Source organism: Varroa jacobsoni, unplaced genomic scaffold (genome assembly GCF_002532875.2).
Source record: "Varroa jacobsoni isolate VJ856 unplaced genomic scaffold, vjacob_1.0 scaffold_1282, whole genome shotgun sequence".
NCBI lineage: Eukaryota > Metazoa > Arthropoda > Arachnida > Mesostigmata > Varroidae > Varroa > Varroa jacobsoni.
The window spans coordinates 95,691-118,022 of NW_019214184.1; the positions used below are offsets into that span (position 1 = coordinate 95,691).

A 22,332-nucleotide genomic window follows, 5' to 3' on the forward strand; every position below is an offset into this window, starting at 1 on the left:
AAGTTCCACTTGCATGCATACGTGTTCGTTATCATGGCGATAATTAATTTAACGACTAACGGCTTATAGACACGCCAACGGAAACGAAACAAACCCTAAACCTAACTTTTCCAGTAGTCGAATCAATTATAGTTAACTTGTACTAACTGTCCATAGCACGGCCCTTCCTTACTCAAGTAACCGCCATTAGAACTAAGTTCATTCATAAGTGAAATTGAACCATCGTTGTAACGCTGCTAGTCTTGATTTTGTAGGAGGGCTTTAGAGGCGGCATCGCCTCAGCGCTTAGCGTCCCACGGACAGCCAAAGCGCTTCACGCAAACGGTGGCTGTTGTACTACCTATATAGGTACTGCTACCATATATAGAATAGGAAAAAGGCATTATTTGAATTGTTCTAAGAGAAACGCACGGGTAGTAGTCAGACAGTAACGCTAGTAGAAAAGCGGGCGCAGGATTATCTTCCAGCTGTAAAACGAACGGAAGCAGGCAGAGATGGTAGACGATGTGGAGTATCAAAGTGTGCAAATTTAACTTGCAATGCATAAAGTTTCCTATAGGGGTGTCAGGCAGACGCGGACAGTACAGCAGTTGATGATCATTTAAAGCAAGTTGCATAACTTGAAACATCTCGGACGAATTACAATGGTGTGCACTCTGCACAATCAGGCGTTACTGCTACGGCAATGGTTCTTGTCTTCTTGTGCAGTAATGTGAAACTGGATAACGTAATCGTATAACAATGCCTCACGACAATTAGGAGTAGCTTGTGAAGGACGAAAAAACTTTCGCCAACAAGAAGTTTATACAAGGCCACATAAAACAGATCATATGTCTTTCGGCCTTTACAAATTAATGCCTCATAATTTATCTAGAAAATTGATAGCGCTGAACGGTGCCAGCCTTCCTGTTCTTTTTAGCAAAAAAAAAGCTAAATTTCCCTAATTACGTTTTTAGAGATTAGCAGCACTGAAGCACGTGTATCCAAAATTTCTGTGAGTTTTTTCTTTAGCGAGAAACCACATATAAGCCAATAAAAACAGCTTGTGAGACAAAGCCCTGCGTGTTGAAATGCATACGACGTCTTTTGACGAAGCTGGCGTATTTTTCTATATTCATTGCTATTTTGACTAAAAGTGATTGTTCATTAAACACTATTAAGTTACATGATTTTTGGTCGTCAACGAATCCACTTTGGATTAAATTGATAGATCAAAGTTCACGCTATTTAGATAAAGCTCGGTTCTTTTTTAATACATCAACAAGCGTCTGGTGCATGATGTATCGCACAGGTTGTGTTCAATATAGCGATTAACCTTCCGATATTATTTTTGTCGAAAAGCGCGTTGTTTCCAAGAGATCTCAAATGCAGGCACCATTGAGTCGCAGGCCCCACGAGTCACAAGCTCGACAACACTAACCAAGAACAGCTGTCGCTGAAAGATTCGTTAGCCCCGCTGTTGGATTCGTTTATACAACGAACTTCCCATAGTAATCATAATGTCGATGACGAAGAAATAACGTTATTATTATCGGTAATGGCCAGTCTGTAGCCGTATCTATGTTTAATATACCCTTTTTACCAATTCACCGAGCAAATCTACGACGAATAGTGGCAGGTGAGAATGGACTATGGCAGCCTTCTTCAAGCAGAACCTCAAGAGCTAATCTCAACAGGAATACAGCCCAGCAGAAGATAAGGCCCAGAAAATACCACACGGTAGCTTGTGGAGCCGTTGCAGGCAGGCAGCTTCGCCTAACGACAGCGACAGAGGCAACGAATTAATGTACACCATGATCGAGATGACTTTGATCAACGAGCAATAATTTGTTCAGGACATCGTCAGACTCTAAATGCGCTTTGCCTGATTAGCACAGACGTGACTAGTAAGATACAGTCGTAGTTTATCCTAGCGGAAAAAAAACTCCTGAGAGGATACAGCGGAAAGAAGAGACAGAGCAATTCCAATGGCTTGGACGTTGGGCGGCAACTCTGGTAAACGAAGAACCACCATTTCGCGTACAGTCCCCTTATCGCCAATGGTAGTGGCGGCAGCAGAGCGTCGAACGTCAAAATGCTTGAGCAAATCGCTTCACTTCAACCTACCGCTTATTCAGCCACACATACTTACACACACATATATATATATATGCATAAAAATATATGCGTACTCAAGCGAGGTCACTTGCCACGTGCAATTCCATCATCTGCATTGCTCATGAATATGATTGCACGATGCACGACAGCAGTATGCCATTCAACTAAAAAATGCCCTGAACCCAACCGCTGAAACCTAGCTTCTTATTTCATCAAAATAATTACCGGACCAAATTTCGACAAACGGGTCATTAAATGTTACCGTATCGCGTCATCGGTAATTTTCATAACGGCCTAATGATACGGTGACACTACTAATAGCTACTGTTTGAAATATATATATTAAAATATATGTGAGCATCTCGAAATATTCGTGGCCATACTTTAGTTGTTTGTATTTATCAATGGACAGAATGTTAGATAACGCCTGGTTATTGGAACGAACTTTTTAAAAATGCCCTTGGGTATCAGTATTCTTGGCTGTTTTGCGTGAAAGACTGATTCTGGAACTCGGTAGAGACTGGTAAAGGGTAGAATTTTTATTAGTACGAGCTAATATTGAGTCGATTATAATTTATTGATTGAAAATTTATTTTGAAACAAACAGTAAAGCAAATAGTCTGACACTGAACGCTTCGTCAAACATCATCTGTTCTTAAATATACTATGTAGTCAAAGGGCAGGACATAGGACACTATTTCATTTATGAGTATAATCAATAAAGCGTCACACTACGTTCAAACAGGCACCAAAAGGCCGAAACAGCAGTCTCAATATACAATATGCATAGCAGCTGTTACCAATGCGAATTTACCGAGAGAAAATAAGCCAAATGCGTAGTAGTATGTCTCGGAGATTTTTCTAAGCGTCGACGAGCATTGCTGAAAGACGAAGCTCAGAATCAACAATGATTAACATTCTACCCCGGCCTAATACCGATGGTATGAAGAATTGTACAGGCAGTAGTCGTGAAGTAGTTTTTTGAATCAATTATAAAACGCAATGCCATACGATACGATCTTGTGAAAATTCCGACCGAGATCTGATGTTTTCAGTGTCGCTTGACCGCCCACCCTATCTTGATACAGGACCTCAGCGATAGATGCTTTGCAACGGGCAAATGTTTTAGTTAACATCAGGCGATTTGGCATATGATGGCGATTACATTGGAAAGCAGTTCGAAAGATGCTGGACGACGCTGAGAATGCAAAGGCTGTTATTAGCGTCATCTTCATGGACGTGCTAGCGGGCAAAGTAATTCTGAAGAGAACTCATAACGCTGGGTTACGCCGCGGTCTGAAAGATCGACCGACTCACTAAGTCAACTGTATACGACGACTGGCGTGCGATGACCAATCTTTTTCTATGCTTACACTGCTCACTAGCTTCTTGTCGTTCCTTTATGATTCATTTGAAGCGGTACCGTTGCCGTCCTGGAAAGAGCCTCTTGATTGTTCCAGAAGATGAACCGACAGGTAAATGATAAGCCAAAGCAAAAAAACTCGCACGATAAATAATTTTCACATTGAATTGTAACACTTGAAACTGCCGCTGCTGCTACTAACGCCGTTAAGTGTAACGCTTCTGAGAGCTGTCACCGTCGCTATCGCGGCTCACGCGGTGCCTCCGTTGTGGTTTGCTGAACGCTTTGTATTTGTTGTTTCAAACTTTCAGTTTCGTTTCGTCCTCTGTCTTCCACTATGGTGGCTCGTCTATCTGCACTTTCTGTTTCTGCCTGTCTTCTTTATCAGCCATCGCCTCTATTCATGTCACAGTAGTTTTCCCATTCTAGCTGCCGCATTACCATCGTTAACGGATTCATCATCTAAAAAAGATGAATTCTCGATACGATTAGATTAACTTTACGAGGAAACTTCATAGCAGCTAGCTTCTATGACACGCATGTTTTACTTAGAAAAGCCCCGTCGGCAACGCATGTAGTTTAGTATGCTACCGTTTTTGTTAAGTGATACCGCTACCGCTACTACTATATGGAGCGAATCTGACTAACAGATGCGAAAACCACACCAACATAGCCGAATCGAAGACACAATTGTAGATAGTAAAGCTAAGAAAAAGGACAGAGGTGGCTGGGGAGGAGGGGGTAGCGGGGTCGCTAGGTGATTTTGACGACAGCCACGTTTGTGGTACTGAACGAACGTCGGATACAAAAAGGAGGAGGAATAGATACGATGGTTGGGCAATTTACAAACTCTATCTGAACCATCGTCTTTTCAACAGCAAGGATTCCGCCACTTTCTCATATATCTTATATCAGAGAGCGGCGATGTGGTTGTCTTTGTTGTTGCCGTCGACGCTGACGTCGTTGTCAGTGCTGGCTTCACATCAACTCCCACTATGGTTACATCGCACAGTGTAAAAATCGCACAAGCTATATTAAGATTCTGCCCGCCCGTCTGATAGACAGAAGCGAAAGGGGCGTCTCGCAGTACACAATATTATCGTAAGGAATGTATATGTCGAGTAACTTGGTGACTTGTCCTGTTTCGTTGGAGATAACGTTCGAAGGTCGTATAACGCTGTCCGCCTTCCTTTGAGCTCCATGCGTCATTTGGGGCATCGTGGCGTGATCAGAGACCGATATATCTAATTACACTAATTAATAGACTGATTTTGCTCTGAGTGGTATTTGGCAGCGTAATTATGATTATATCTGCTCCTATACGGAATGGCCATATATACCAGTTTGCGATTTAGGTGCATCAGGACTTCAGTTTGATAGGGAAAACGTCGTAGTCGACATAGACAAGCGAGTGTGGTGTAATAGAGTACCTGTCTTTGCGGCTCATTAAGCGCACGTTTATTCTGGATTTTTACGTCCTTCATGTTTTCCATGAAAGCGTCTGGCGAGGCGCCATAAATTAATTAGCGGATAGGCTTTGAATTCTAATCCGGGAACGCTTAAAGTCCCGATGGCGCTTTATAATCGAGACAAAAAATTCCTTCTTAAACCCCTAGCTACTGTAACATCATTACTCATACGGCTGGTTACATATATATCTGATTAGCGTACAGTGCCCTAGGCGACCTTTTGAAAGACCATTTGGATATCAATTGTTTTTTTATTTACATAAATCGCGTAGACTACTACGATATACGATCTCGACAGATGTTGAGCGTGTTCTGAACAAGACGCGGAAAAAAATAGTAGAGAAATACGAGCAGGTAAAATTAACCGCACCAAAGTCTCAAGTCTGCCTTCACACCAGTAAAGTTGTGATACGTTTTATTATTAAATTATATATGATGATATATAATATTAAATATTATTAAATTATATATGATGCCGTGATGGTGATGTTTGCGAAAAGTAATCTTTTTCTCATGCGGTGGAGTCTATTCGTTTTATACGACAACGCGTAGGCGAAGTGCACCTAGATCGGTCGGCTTTGTTTAATGCAAAATCAATTTGTTACCATCTAGCGCATTACGCTCATTGTTGTCACCCGCTAATTCTACGACAGTTTCAAGAGATACATAAGGAAACATTACGTATTTCTTCTCACGATATTTAGACCTCGTCTAGGAATCCTAAAGAACAGACGTATGTGCCTCTTTTTCATACATTCTTGGAGAGCGAAAGTAATTACTTGAAATCACTATACGACCAGCTATCATCGAACTAAATGTTCCATATATTCACTATCTATTAGTATCCTATGCTTTTAGTAAAGCCAGCGAGGTTAATTGGAGCTTGATATCCTTAGCTGGCCTTCGGTATCAAGAATGACGCGGTAGGCAAGTGAATCCGAACTCAAGAATAAATTGAACAAGGTTCTGTTAGTCAACGTCACCGGATTAGGATATCCGAACTCTCACCAGCCGTGTGTAGCAACGACTACTTTAGCTGAATGAAGAAAGAAGTGGTGTTTTGTTGAACGTTCGTCGTCAACCCCTCTTTGAACAGTGTTCCTGTGACGCGTTTATAGTACAAACAATTGGATCGAAGAGAAACCGTTCCGATGCGACTGACCGCCATTCTGTTCAGTGTCACTTACCTCAGCCGTTTTTGTTGAAGCCGGCGACCATCGTCACCGGTTGAGTCTTTGATCTAACGTTAACTCGTTAAGATCCTATCCTGACCTAGCGACATAAATAGCTGTAATTGTTAACAGTGTTAAGCGATCCCAGAAGCAGGGACTAGTTTGGCCAGGCAAGGATCATTCGGTCAGAGACAATTAACATCATGAGCCGGGCGTCTTTGGTTGTGTGTAATACAAGTGATCCCAAATTATTGCATCAATTAAACTCTTATGGCTGTAAATCTATGGCACATGTGATGTGTGTTTTGTGATGTATATAATGTGCTGTTTAAATCCTAGTAAGTTTTAGCAGATTGGCTTTTTTAACGGGCCTACGTTCATCCATAACTCCTTGTATCAAAGGCTGTTTTTTCAAACAGCACCTTGTTTTTAGAATATGGGCGAAACTAAAGATTTCCATGAAGTAAACCAGAAGACACTCAACGGGGGTTCGATTAAAGCCATTTTGTTTACAGAATTTAAGGGCCGTTCTTTAAGACTCTTGCACTTTTAACATCTTTGGGAGATTCGGCTTGCTGTCGGCCGAAAGCAAGTCCGCTGAAGTTTTTGTATATAGCAATACTTTAATGAGATTACACCTGTCGATATCAAAGTTACTTGTCATACAAGAAAGAATTATTTCGAAAATTATTAGCAAGTGGTTTCGGCTCCAAATTGGAGCTGTGAATGGCGATTATGCTAAATAGTTACGACCATCAATTTTAGAAAAAAAAAATCGTTAAAAGGTTTCCTTTTTTTTAGTTACAGTCTTATAGATGGGCTAGAAGAAAAGCTCCGAACTTATACGCCGCATTTTATATATGTATAAAATACATCTTTAAGCTAGCTAAACAACTGACATTGTTCAATATACACTGCACAGCGTTAAACGATAGGATACGTTTAAAGATGGCTGACATATAATTTATGAGTTAAGGCGTCCAACAAGATTCGCCAAGCAAATAAAACCTCCCCCTAACGCATGACTTCCTCCATGTTAAGGAAAAGGCCATGCCGTGTAACGCTCGTTCTTTTCAGTAAATATTGCCTCTGATAAGATCATCGGTGCCAGTTCGTACGCCTGGATGATCAGATATGGAGGTAACAAGTGCAAAACAAGGAAATGGATAACGAATAATCTCAGATAGGAGATAAGGGAAAAGAAAGAAAAATTCGAATGGTTTATGATAGGGGGAACAGTCTATATGCATGAACATCTGCTCTCTGTTGTTGCTGCTGCTGCTGCTTTCGTGAGCCTTTCATGATCTCGGAATAGCAGGCCTAATTGAGCTCACATTTGTTAATAAGATATATGAGTTGATTAATATTCCAAATGTTTCTTTTTTTCATAATTCTTTTATCCAGAAGCCATTTTCATCAGATTTTTCTGCCAACCACCATCGCATCACCTTCCCGAGGGCAGGATATGAATCTAAGCAGGGATACAATGCTGGCTTATGAATGTTAGATTTCTCACGAGATCATGCCAATAGGCTATGCTTTTTTGAATAGTAGAATAAAAAAAGCTCTATTCTATGAATCAGCCAACAGCGAAGGTAAACAGACGTCGTCAAACTTTAGCAATGTCAACTTGCTGTTGGAACAGTGATCTTGGGAACGTTTTTACCATTGTCAGGACATTGCAAGTGAGTCAAAAGTACGCCCATATTCCTTTTTGAAATAACTGAACTTCAATTTGAACAGGGTCGTTCTATTAAGTTATTCATCTAGTTGCATCATTTTACAATAATGCTTAGAGACAACACTGGAACTAGATAGAAAAATTCTCTTTGTTAGCTGGTCTTGAACCAGAGATATTGCTCAAGCCAGATTGCCATTACGTACAGCGTACAGAAGATTAACGGTTTACCACCTAATCAGGGCTTCTCATTCCACCAATTCAGGGCGCTCATAAATCAATTGATATCATTTAACTACCTTTTTATCTTCGCTTGCCCCTTGATCTGGCATGCCATTTTCCTTGTTCTCCTTAAATGTTTCTGCAAGTCTTCGATAAAATTATCAAATCGTCCTATTAGGACCCTCTGAGCACAATGATATAATCATAATAACAGCAGCGGCCATAACCCATCAATGGCAAATAAGTTAATCTACTAACTAATTTATATTAGCTCATATTTTTCAAATAGTACACATACCCAGCCACAAGCTGCGTTTGTACAGAACTTAGTAATCCTATTCTAATCTAGTAACGCTTAATAATATGAATATACACGTGGTATCAAATACTGCAAAGATGTTAAAGCTATAAATGTTGTGTCTATGTACATCCCAGCTATAATGTGCTTATTAAAAGAGATTCTATGAAAGCCGAAAGCGGAACTGTGGGGCACGCGTACAGTTACAGGTTTCGATCCTGCTGGGGCTAAGGAAAGTATATGTCGGACTTTCATCGAATCCCCCTCAGGCTCTTACACTTACGTTGCTAAATGCTGATTATGGACAGTGTGGTTCCGCTTTGAACGGAAGAAACGTCGCCATTTGAATTTGATTTGTGTCAGAGATACGACGCTCGAAAGTGGCATATGTGTCCACTGGTTCTATCCCGTTGGCCGCCCGTTCCTTGTAAATAAAACAGATGAAAGTATGGCAACAGTCTTATAGAACGAATACTTTTATTTTCTATAATCTTTCTGTATATTAAATATCGACAGAATTTTCTGCAGGGTGCGTTCATCGCGTTGGCAGCAACGTAGTTTTTAGCAGGAAACAAACGACGAAAGGAACAATAACGACGGGAAGCGCATAGGGAGCCTTACGTTTGAAAGGACGACGGCTAGTCGTCACCTGATACTGTATGATCCCACCTGGGTGTAAAACAAAGGCTACTAATATAGATAACTTCTAGAACTATATATCGGAGTCATCCCAGTGAAAAAATTATACATGATCTTTACGTGACCATAACGTATACATGCACCCGAAATAAGGCTGCCCAAACGTTAACCGCTTATGAAGCACAGACATTTTTTTTTCATGAATTTACAGAGCTTCCCAAGCGTAACAGACGGCTGCATTTAGGTAACTGGTTGTTAGAAATGTTTCTATAAAAATCTTACTTTCCAACATAAAGTGGGATATTATGTACAGTTTGACACCGAACCAATTCGAGTGTTATCGACCTTGACCCAAGCGTATTGTTGTTTTGCCACCAGAACCTAGATGGTAAAGTATTTCTGTGTTCTGCGAAACCCCATCAAATGATACAACAATAACTAGACAAAACTGATAGCACCATAATGATGCAAAATGTTGATATGATGCCCACTGGATCAGACCTTGACTGTCTCATCGTTAGACCAATCTTGAGAGATAATTTTATTGAGGCGCAAATGTTAAATCTCCAATTTCTGCTCCATAGACTAACCCGTCCGATCCGCAACAAACTGCCTGCCTGCCTGCCTGCCTGATATATATCAAGCGCGTAAAAATCATTTACAAAATTGCTGATATGATTACCGCAATATAACAGTTCAGAAACGTGCTACTGACATATATTCTGAATTTGACGTCCGGTAGAACCGTTTGGCATTGTACCAAATGGTTAGCCTCCAGCACGGGGACAACTATGTCTAAGCCCAGTTTTGAGCTTAGACCACCTTACGTGTCCTCAAATCTTGTAGGCCCTACAACCGCACCATCACGGGGACACGTGCTCAGGACTAGGTCAGGTTTGTCTAGAGCACACTGGCAATAAAATATGATTCATAATTTCATATCTCGTATAACGTTACTAACTTCTCTATGTTCAATAGATTCACAGCTCCGGTATTCCATCGAGTCATTCCTGTTTAGTTGTTTAACATTAAGACAATTTCTAATACATTCTTAACTTCTAATTTAACTTACAGACGTTAGACTGACAGAATTAATATCGAGAACTTTGACAAAAATAGATTTTTCTTTTCCCGGAAAGAAGCCGGCTCACAAAATATTCACTCGCCAAAACACTCGTTATCTGAACGACCTATACAAAGTTGCTTATATATAGAATTGCCAAGCTATTTGAGCATCTGGCGATCCGCATGCATTTTCTATTTTAGTGGAAAGGCGTACAGTATGAACGAAAACTTCGTACACGTCTCACGTTGCCGTTACCCCTGAGATGGCGGGACAAATCAATAGCAAATTACAGGTGTGAATGGGTCATTCTGTAAATGTTACCGTAATGGGCAAGAACGGCGCTCATTTTGAATGCTCAACATAAAAAGTATTCGGCGTTTACCGATTACCTGGTGTTTACGGTGTGAAAAAATAAATTCACCGATTATCGTAACCTCTCTTTATAAGCTGAATGTGTGCTTATTAACATTGGCAGATCTTGTGGTATCTATATTAGTCTCAGCGATTTCAAGCGCAAAATCAATGATCTCACTTCCGGGGAATATGTGCAGAAAGTACTTGAAAAGCCTACCGATGATCCTTAGATGAGTGCTGAATCTACTCACTGAAGAATCATCCGTAATGCATGCCACTAAGTTACAAAAAATAGCTTGGTCAATTAGTCACTAACTGCCAATGAACAGCATCTTTATGCGGATCGTATTAGAGCTAAAAGTAACAAGTGGTATAAAAATATCCTAATGAAAAAGAGAAGAACTACAATTACAACGACAACATTAAACGAAATAAGCCTGCAGCAGGATTCGAACCTACACCAACACACCTGTCAGCTAGCTTAGCGGATGCTATGCGTAACGAATCGCCGACATCAACAATAGTAATCGTGTATCGTTTCTGCGTTATGTCCAAACTGTGTGTATCCAAAATTCATAGGCTGATTAGATCTGCGACATCCTTCCGAGTCTGACCACTAACTGGTCTTTTTTTTAAAGTATCATGACATTTGGTGCCCAATCGTCCGCATTTGAACTTTCCTGTATTCAGCAAAACCCGCTATTGCCCATTGTTTTCCTAGCGAATATCAACGACTTAAAAAACAACGACAGGATTATACGCACATGGACAACTAATCTTCTCGAGTTATTGATTACTGTTAGATTAATTGTTCCATCCAATACACGCAAGAAAAATGTGTAGACTCTCGAAATTACCGAGGCGTCAGTCATAATGTATTAAAAAATTAGGTGTAAAGTAAATTAGTAAAAATCTAATACGTGTGCGCCGAAAGAACACCTGCCAATGATCACTGTCGCCAATAAATGAGAGATCGTACGCAAAAGCTAGGAGCATTTCGGGCATACGATTTGCTCTGTTTTTGTCCATTTCTACGGCCAAAGAGAGAATCGGCTTGTTGGGTCTCTCGATATTGGGTGCATAGCAGTTGCAAATAAGCATATTGGTCGGTAAGAACGAGTAAAACTACAAGAGGTCCAATAATTATGTTATTTTTTAGATTTGTTTCAAAGTGATTGAACACATTCTTATGTCTCTCTCATTAGTTATATTCGTTTGCAACATTTTCTTTATTGAAAACTGATTAAGATAACACAAACCCTTAAAGCACGTACACTACAAACTCAAATACAAACAATGAAATTTTCGTTTTAACTGGGATTGCTGTTAATTTCCTCATTGCCGTCGTAGCCGTTTCGACAGGAGCTGTGCATGGATATTTGACATTACACCACCCTGTGCTGTGGTTACCCCTGTCAGCAACTGGCTCAACTGATCATCGTTGCGTACTAGCAATTGCAGGACCTTTTTTGTTGACTCGCAAGCTTCGCACCCTCAGCCATAAGGTGTTGCGGCGAGGTACACGGGTGCACCGGCTCCGATTCGACCGGCATAGCAGCCTTTATGCATGGGTGGGCCAATGCGGCCAACAGGAAAAGGAAGTCCTTCTTGGGGTGACTTGGTTCCCTTTTTCATCCTTCCATTGGCATTCTTAGCGCGCCCCGTGACATCTGTGACTAATGCCAACCTGACTCATTATGGATAGCCACCTAAATAGGCCGAAGAAAAGATCAATCTACGTGGCGTAAAGTGGTGACATTTGCATTTATCACAGTGCTTATATCCGTTTGGTACATGTAGCTAATGTTAATTGTTCCGACGCCGACCTATAATTACTACTAAATCGTTAGAAAAACAAATGTCTATATGGAACATTGCCTATTGGATCCATTTCATTGATGGTTCGAGAATAGTGTTCTTCGTTGCAATCGATGAGACAACATAAATAGCTTGTAAATGTAGCGTCATGATTTCATACCTGGAAATAATAGAGTCTCAGCTTTCCATCAACGTATCAGTTTGATATGTAGAAATGTCTGACCAAGCGAAATGGTGGCATGCGGTTCTTGTTCTGCTTTATTAAAGAAAGCGAAATTTCCGGAAAGAGTACTGAAGAATAAATTGAATTATAGCGGTTATGTAGATAAATTAAAATGTCCGGATGTTGCACCAAATAAAATGTAAAACTAACGAGCCCTGTCCTTCGGGTTAGCCATATCAACGTCCTACCTACCTACTGTGCATTCTACTGACAAAAATAAGGCTTAACAGGGACTTCGTTGTTTGCTAGCGTTGGCTTTATTTCGTTACGTTGAGTCATGGACGTAAAAAGTTGATGTAACAATCTGATACAATGTGAATAGGTAACATTGTCTCTTTTCTAATTTGATATAATAAACTTTGAGAGAAGTGAGAAGAATTATATGATTAACTTTTACTCAAATTATGCATTCCAGAAAAGGAATGGCAACGATTATGACCTTTGACTAAAATTGACTTCAGCGCACAATAATAACTTTCCATACTTGCGCCATCCTATATAAAAGAATGACCGTCTTTATTTAGACAGGTTGTATGGCATATGTTGTTGGGGAGAATTGAAGTAACGACCCCCCTGGTCTCCTTCGACCATAGTGCTCGAACTAACCAACTAAACAAAAATGTCTCTTTATCATTGCCATCCAGTGCTATATTTAGCTATGGTAACGCGACGATGTATACGATTAGAAAGACTTTGCTACCGAACGGAGCATGTCCATTTCGACCATGTGGTACTTTAAAAAGCCTGCTATAAACGCGGGCATCACTATAAAATAAACACACAATGAGTAGAAGGTAGCAAATCGAGGGGCAAGGGGAGAATTCTCCAAAGACTCAGAACGATTCCTTCTACCGAATTATGCCCAGTTCTAGTTCAGATTCTCATTTTTCAGCTAGGAAAACCCTACTGTCTTGGTGTAAAATGTGTGTCAAAACCAGGACTTATCCTGCGGCTATAGAACTCTTCAAATGGAGATACGCGTGATACTGAACTCTTGTATGCGAATTCACGAACCGAATCCCGCGTGGAGCCATGGCACTTCTATTAAAAAAGCAAATCTTTTCGAAGAATTTTGTATAGGGGTTAGTTACATGTGGAGGCAGTGTACCCTGTCTAGTGATAACGCAGTAGCGTGGTTATTTCAAAACACGTTGGTGAATTGGTGTACCTATGGTGTTTTGGCTCATGCCTTCTACGTCTTCTAAAGGACGTCGGCCAGAAGCTCCTTTTGAACATGCCCCTTGCCTCCGACGATAACCAGCAGATATTAGGGAGAGCATAAAATGGTGACAAATAAGCTTGCGACTATGAAAATTGATAATTATACTGGCCCATGCGGTGGACTAGTTAAATGTCCGCGTGAAAGGACCTTACGTGAACCCGTGGACCTGTTGAACGGAGCAAAAAACTAACCGACTAAAAGTTAAGCTGGCAGTCCATCAAATGCACCTCATATCACATTGCTGTATTATTCTAATGTGTTAATTATTCATGATTAGATGACACCAGTGATTCGTATACTATTACCACTATCCACGGGTAATTGTGCTCTTCTGAAAGCTTATCAAAGCTAGTTTATAGAGAATGAAACGAACGGCCCGGTGTACGAGCGACGAAAACAACCACATATAATAGCTCTGCTGGCAATAGCTAGCTATGCAATATCTGTTTTTTGATCCATTATAAAGTATTTATTAACACCGTGCACGGAGGTTGATCATAAGGCACGTTGCGGGTAGCTTGTGTATTATGCTCGCCAAGTCCATCTCGTTCATTACCGCACGAGTATTCGCGGCAACGAGAAACAAAAGGTAAGACCAAGAAAAAAAGTTCTTTCCTTCTTAAGAGAGCTGCAGTCTCAGTGATATCAGCGTGCGTTGGATGGTGAATTTGTGGTTTATGGATGGATGGATGGAGGGAACTGTAACGAGCTTAGTTCCCATTTGCACTCATCTATTGCTGGTAGCCTATGCGGCTGTATTGAGTTTGTCTGTGTAACTATGCCTCTCTGGCGAATGAAGAGTGCCGACGACGACATGGTCGCTGCCAGCCATGCCGGTGAAATGCTGATTGCCGGTTCAGGTATCTTATCTACAACGGGGGCTGCAGCGGCCAGTGTGGAGAAGAGCCTCGGAAGCAACTACCGAGCGGGAAGAGTGCGCCATCAGGGACAATTCGCAGCTCCCTGAAAAGGCGGCGCGGAGAGCGCGAAAGTTCTCTCGAGTGATGGAGTCCAGCACAACACACCAACACAAAAACTGCCACTGCCGGGCCGACTGTCGACAACGGACTAACTGTCTCGCTGTTTCCGCACTCCACTGGCTAGCTAAATGGCTGGCCAGCCAGTGCTCCGCTACCAGTCAGCAGAATCGTCGTGCAGCTTCTATAAAACACCATTGTTTTGGTAGCACCTAACGTCTCCTCTCGCATATGATCAGTGCGTTTGTTGCTAAGAAGCATTTCAGTTGCGCATCTCGGTGAATGTCTTGTTCCTAATATACATCGACATTCACAGACACTTGTCGCCTTTGAACCCCAGATGACCGAGCAACGAACGGCAAGCCACCATTGCCTGCATCGGCTTTCGCGAAACACTGTTTAGCAATGCTCACGCTCCTCGACGCGCACCTACCCTCTTCATCGTGTCTCTACGTAGTAACACGCAGTCGGAGCAAGACGCCTAAGTCGATGCAACGGAGGAGATAGTACCGGTATAGATTAGAGTGATCTTACTACAACGCTTGTAACAACAACAGCTTGAGATCTCTATAGTGGAACGACGCCGTAAAAGCGTCTTTGAGGGTAGTCGCGCGTGCAGCTTCTTCTCAGCGTTAAGTGCAGAGGAACAGGGAGAGAGGCAGCGCCGTGCCTCGTGCTAGATAAGTGAACGCGAAAGTAAGCAGCTCAGCTGTCTTTTGCAAACAACTAACAATGTCGCCCTTAGCGAACCTTGGGCGTCGGGGTTAGTCGCATCTCCAATATGGCCTATGAACTATCTATCTTTCTTTCTTGTTCGTTTTATTTCGACTGGCAACAAGATGGAGTGTCGCAGCAGTATGCCTCATTAGGAAGCCAGCCAGCTAGCTAGCAAGCTTGTGAGGCTGTCAGTGAGAACGACGGAATGGCGTGCTCATCCAAACCGCTTTATAATGTCATAGCTCTCGGTGGTTCTCGTATCGTTTCGTGTGATGGTGTAGTGACAGCCATCACATCTGCCCTGATGAAGTTGACGCGTCCGATTAACTGACCTTACATATTCCTTACACACTAAACAAAATAGGATGGTATACCGTATCTGTCCGCGCAGTTGGCCTGTTCCTCCGCGTGTTCGAGGCGCTAACGGCCTGGCCTGGTAGGGGTGATGACCACAACCACCGTAATTCGTGGACATCAGATGGCCCACCATGGGTTACAACTCGTGCTCCTGGCCACGCTTATAGTTCACTGCATCGGCTACTCGCTATTATTATTATTGTTGGATCCCCTATACACGGTATGCGTCGACGAGCTTTTCCTGTCAGAAAACGAGCAGTGCGCTCTACAAATGGTAACGATGGCCGGGTGAATGGAGCGGAGTCGCGGCGGTGGCGATGGCCATACTTGAAGTCAAAGATCCACTGCTGCCCTGTGCACAGAAAGAAAATGAAGGAGAGCATCGATCAGTGAACGCAAACTGAAAACAGTCTAAAAGTAGAAACCGTGAGTTATCGACTTTTCTGCTGCCCAGTATCGGTCTTCTCCGACATCGGCGTCGAAATGGCCTATCGTTCAGCATAGGGCGCAACCTCATAACCGATGCGGCTTTTCATTTAGAGAATGCCTGATAGTGTTGGGTAAGTCTGCGATTTACTTTCGTACACCTCATGTTTGAGCAGTTAATTTGGCATAGTTCTGTTTTGTTTCGACAAATCTCAGAGAATGACATGAAAAGTCGCTGGTATCGAAATTCTGTGCTGTATATACAAAAGTTTCCAAACGCTAAACCACTGACAAAATGGGTGGCAGAGCAGAATTTTGTCGTGTTTTTGTTTCCTGGATCACCATGAAATAGCGTACTCTTTCACAATGTCCCTTTAAATCAGGTAAAAGTGAGATGTCTCATATAGAAGATAGCTGTCCTGTATATGACCTGTATATTTGCATATATAACCGATAAAAAAAGGGTGCGTTTGATGAAAAATAAATCTACCCAATGTTGCATTCATATTATGTCAGATTTGTTAAGTAGAACCCATTTATACATAACAATATTTGATGCCATAACATTGGTCTCAATTGACATTACTTAACCTTAAATTGATATTACTATATTTTAGAAACTCTACATATTATCAGTATGTTCGTAAGTGAATAGGTCAATAGTCTGAGGCAACATTGATCAGGGCTAGCCAAAATGTCTTCAAAGGCCAACAGCTTAGGGAAACAGATCCATCTTTGTCTGGATGCCGACGCCAATTATGTTGTAGTATGCGAGCTTTCTAGGGAGAAGGTCTTTCTTCTAAGAATGTTTTACTTGACTGTGAAAACAATTTAATTGAAATGTTTTTGACAGCCAGACACATGCAATATTCCACCATTGTTAATTTATGAATCGTTCGGGCTGAAAACCCCAATGCCGCAGAGGCGGAATACCGGGCGATATGGTCGACGATAAAGAGGGTGTGTTTGGTACTATTTGAGCGTAAGAACAGGGGGGAAACGTCCAACTTGAACGCATAGATCTTTTTGTTTCGTTCGCCTTTATCTAAAAAAGTGGCAGGACATAATCGTAATGGTAAACTATATTTTGAATCTTAGAAACAAAATGTCCTAAATCAAGTGTCTGAAACTTGTACAGCTAAACTAAGAAGAAGTATATATTATCAGCATATTTGACCACAATTCAAATGAATATAAACATCTTCATCTGGTACAACGGTCATCACATTTAGTTCCTCTATGGTTGTCTGTTTTCTTTGTAAACTGTTACAAGACCTTAAAGTTTTCCCATTTGAATAGTTTGTCGGATATATACAACATTATTGAATCCCCGTAATAGCTTAGTGAGTAGCGTATTTACCTGCTAATCTTATGTCTGAACGTCTAGCTTCGCCGAGGATAGGTGCAGGGCCAGCCGTTTGATGGAAGGCCTAATGGGTACCTAACGGGGTGAAAACTCATAATGCGTATTATGATGATGAATATAAAACCCTGGAATGAACTCGAGAGCGCACTACAGACGGCCTGAAAGTTGTCGAACACAATGCACTGATGTGCAATCAAGGGCTAGAATCAGTTTCAATAGAGAAGTGGCATTTCAGTCAACTACTGCGCTTGTAGATAGAAAAGAATCAATGATTCTGCTTTCCTTACGAATCCCTAGACAAAGGGGATTGGCCTGGGTCGATGAGCCCTTTCGTGACTGCTTCAAGCATGGCCACCCTTCAAGTACCCTTAGAAAAAATGCACAAATATTTTTTTCATAGAATTCGTGTTCCGTTTGTCACTAAATTACGCTATAGCTTTTGACAGCCGTAATGCTATGGTTCCGTTTAGAAAAAAAAAAACAAAAAAAAACATCTATATAGTCCACACGAATTAGTCTTAAAGATTTCTAATATTTTGTTCTCTTTTCGATCTGCTTGCTTCAGTCGACGGGTACGTTTATGCTTGAACACAATGGTCAACTTCGATTCAAGGAAAAAGCCCGACATGCCAAAAACGACTTAAGTATCGAGCTAGCACTGTCCTATGTTGTCCTACATCGTTCTCTTTTTTGACATTCAGGCCGCTTCGTAGGAAATCTAACGCTATCTTTTCTGGAAAAAAAAACAGCAGGAAATTTGATTATACGATACTTGAACAGGATACTTCTAATCATTAGTTTTGTGATGGCTCCTTAAGATGTTGACGGTTATCTTAGATTATAATTCATTTTTCATGAATTCGAAGTGATTAACAGAGTGAGAGCGAGGCTAAACAGGAGACGCTAAAAGTCGAGCTTCCCCTTTTAAGAGCAGATAGATCTTCATAAAAAGAACAAAATTAATTCAGGTTTGGAAACTTTGGAAATTACAAATCCACAAGTCATTTACCTTTCGTTGTTTATTTGTTTTACACTAGCAGGTCCCTTAGTATGACAAACAGCGGCGTGAGCGAAAATTATGACAAATGTGGAGTGATTAATGTCGTTTCTGCCAACAATCACAGTCTCATTAAACATCGACACGGTCCTTTTGAGCCGTGTTGCCTATCCCCCCCCTCTCTCTCTCCCCCTCTCTCTCTGTCTCTTCTTTCTTTTAGATGATTTTACTTAATCATTTCGATAACAATAATACATGCCGTTAATACCAACATTATTATACTACCATTATAATAACGACATAATTGTAGTAATATAATATTGCCCAGTCATGCCACCAAGAGCGGTGAACGATTACCGGCATCTAGCGTATTTCTGTAGACGCAGCAGTGTATCTCTAATCTGGCACTGTGCGACACCAAGGCGTTTCGCACGTCGTTCTATGGCCTCCATCAGTTGGCAGCACCAAGATTTCTTTTTCCGTCTGAGGGTGACAAGTTCAGTTTACCATTGGCCAGAGGATTGGATAGATGATGTTGGTCGCTACGTCGTATTTTGATCTCTAAAGGGGCCATGGGGGCAGCGCCAGCAATGGCTGTGTCTGTTGCTGGTATCGCTATGGCACGACGTTTTTATACTGTTGTCGCTGTGCCTCGATGTGCGCGTGAGCGTCTATGAGTTTACGAATGTGGCTAACTTCGTGCGGTTGGTCACACTCTGTTTCGTTCTTTGTGGGCGACAACTAGTTTCGCGCTAGTCGGTCGCGCGACTAGATCATAGGGAGACGGAGGCGGCAGCGACGGCGGCGGCAGCAGTAGGAGTCTGCCGTCAAGACCGTACGACTATCCACTAACCAACCGTCAAACGAGCCAAGGAGCAAGCCATCAAGAGCGATCTCCGTGCTCCGCATGGAATTTCTTGGTTGTCGCATGCTCTTGTTTTTTGTGGCGTGCATTTTTACGTATTTTTGTGGCCGCGTGAGCTGGGCGCTGCCTGGTTTTTATTTCTGCTCTTAAACCAAGGCTCTGATACTATAGTCTAATCTGATACCTTAGCTACGACGAATACAATATCAGAATATGATGGTCACGAGCACGGCCACTACGCCCAAGACCGCGGAAAGACCTACGACCTTTTTACCGGTAACCGTGACGACGCACGATAGTTAGACTTGGAGACGGCGTGTCACACATCGCATTGCATTAACGCTCGCCTCTTTTCGAATTTATAAAAAATAACAAAAAAAAACTTGCTAATTTATGGATACTTCATTAGATCGGCAGTGCAGTAAAATTAAACTTGCACAGAATGAAATTCAGCTGCGAAAAAGCCGCGTGAATCGCCGTGCTTTTCTAAAGAAAAAGATGTTTCCGAATCTGATGTGTGGACCGGTTTTTAGGGTTAGTCAATAAAAATAAGGTTTTTCAAACAGAGCATTGATAATTGCATGACAGTTCGTTCATACGCGTACTCATACGACAATATTCGTTGTCTCGAAGCGTCTGCGGTTGCGTCCTTTACCCAGCCGAGTAATCTACTCAGGTCGCAGGAGTTATATTTTTGCTGGCTTTGTCCACGATCGCCGCCTTCGACCTTTCGCCTGGTTTGCTGGCATACACACAGCAGCCACACGCACTAAGTGATACATCACCGTCCGCTGTTTGTCCGAGATGACTCTATATAACAGCAGTGATCATCTAATCTAAGCTGAGGCTCATCCTCTGCTAGAGCCAACTCCATAACACGATCAGCAGCGTAAAGTGCCGAGTGAAAGAGGACACCCGTCCGAGGCCATCATCCAGTAGTCTCTGTTTGCATGTTGGAGTAGTTCTCACCTTCCGCGCAGAGTCCAAGTGGACCCAACACGATCTTGCCTCTGGGTCTGGGCGTCGACGCTGCCATCATTTCAAGTGTCGCACACAACTTTATGGGTGATTTTGCACTGTTAGCCTCTTTCGAAACGTACTGCTGCCGGCGAGAGCGATTGCTTCTCGTTTGTTACTGTCAGGTTCCGTCGACTCATTGGCATACTCACTTGAAGACAGCAGCGGGGTTGATAGCAAATAAGATTCACTAAACGGATGAAACCATATAAGAATACTGTTGATAACAGTAATGATAATATGTGACTCATTGTGTCGGAGTAGAAGTTCAACGACGATCTCGAAGGGCACAGCTGCGTTTTGTCATTAAATGGATCTAATGTTTATAGCGATGGGGTTCTAGTATAGGGTATGAAGGCCGACAGGGTAGTGTTGATAAAGCCTTAGCGAAATTTCTCGCTGAACTCATTTACTTTGTCTATCGAGTAATTTAGAAATGTTGTTTGTCATTTAGGCTTCAAAATGTTTTGTACTGATATTAGCAGGTGCTAGTCAATAGATATGCGCTTAATCTTCACGTAATCTTTATTTGATCAGAGCTAGCGAAGGTTGTTCACTGTTCGACAACGTTGAAACCAAAAATAGTGCATACATCATATCCGTATGCAGTGAATCCTTCGACTTGCGACGTGTGTCGTCCGTCATGTAAGCTTGAAAGGGAAGAAAATGACCGATAGTTGGAAAGTCTGGCAAAGTCGTTATGATACCACAATACTTGTTTTATATGAGATATTGTGGAAACTCACTCAAAAGCTTCCGTTTTCAATTCAGGTAAACGCTCGAGACAAATCTGAGCGTTGTCAGCTTTCGATGTTCCAAGATCAGACATGATACAGCAACTACGCATTACCTGTTTCCAAAACTGGGATTTTTTTTCTCGTCACCCATAAAAAATGTTAGTGAAAGGCGAAAGCGATAAGTGCGACCCGATAATGACTGTCTGTAGAAAGTTCTAATATATACATGGCAAAACAGAGCTGCTGGTCAAGAAGACCAGATCAGCTGTCACTGACGCCTTCTGATAGCCTGTGCTTGCAAAGACTCTAGGGAACCGTCGGCCTCATTGGATTCAGTAAATAGCCCTTCTTTACTAATGAGTCCGTTAAGTCAGTGATGCTAACGCTGCCGTCGCCGCTTTACTGGATCGTGAGAAAATTACTGCAAGCTACTTTTAGTTACCATTGGATCGTTTCGGTTCCAGACATTTACCACTTAAGTGACGGCCTGCGATTCGATCAAACATGTCGCTACGCTCATGTGTGATACTATAAGGTGCCCTAAGCAGTGCTCTTAGTGTTCCTTGAATCATGTTCATCTGCTATTGTCATAACCACAGAACATCTCACTATTTGAGTTAGCATAAACGAGACTCTTACGGATACATATAAATAGCCTATAAGAGTACAGTTTACGGCCCGTAGTTTACAAGAGCGATGGGAAACGCAGAGGAAACGCTGATCCATAACTTACGAGTCTCTATACGAACTTTGATTTACACGGCAATTGTCGTTGTTACGTAGGATTTACGTCAAAGGGTTAGTAAAGGTCGAGCACTATTACTAGCTAGGTGCGAAGTACTGGACCTTTCATACAATAACTTATACTATACAGTTTATTTTAATTTGGTTGACAATTTCAGAGATTCGATTGTGCACCTTCGTGTTCGATTTTTACGCGACACCACCCTGCTATTGTGCTGCTAGTCAGTAGCGCCCGTACTAACAGATGACAATGTAGCATAAGTGATTTCTCTAATGGGAGGTGTACACAGTTGTGTATGTTATAGTAAAACGCTTGCCTAAAAGGGCTAGGGGTTTCTCTGTACATATTCCACAATAATTTGTTTCAAGTCGTTTAAAGTTCATATCTCTAAATAAAACTTAGGCACAGATTGGCACAACGTTGATGTTACTTTGCTCATTTTTTATATCGAACAATGCGAGTAAATCGTTCACAAGACCCACCTCATCGAACACCGACGCCGTTATT

General features: G+C 41.8%; 2 long non-coding RNA genes across 3 annotated transcripts in view; one reads left to right on the forward strand and one right to left on the reverse strand.

Annotated features, from left to right (window-relative positions):
* LOC111268414 (uncharacterized) overlaps positions 1-22,332 on the forward strand; it is a 47,021-nt gene that overhangs the window by 20,729 nt on the left and 3,960 nt on the right. The window contains exon 1 of one of the 2 annotated variants that reach the window (XR_002685212.1): positions 16,146-16,232. The exons of the other annotated variant lie outside the window; for it this stretch is intronic. This is a non-coding gene — a long non-coding RNA (uncharacterized LOC111268414). Of the gene's footprint in view, positions 1-16,145; positions 16,233-22,332 lie in introns of those variants that run through there. 2 annotated transcript variants of the gene reach the window in all.
* Positions 11,549-18,465, reverse strand: LOC111268416 (uncharacterized). Its single transcript, XR_015314208.1, has 3 exons — positions 17,459-18,465; positions 12,337-16,024; positions 11,549-12,067 (listed from the first exon to the last, which is right to left on the reverse strand). It is a non-coding gene; the product is annotated as an uncharacterized LOC111268416 (long non-coding RNA).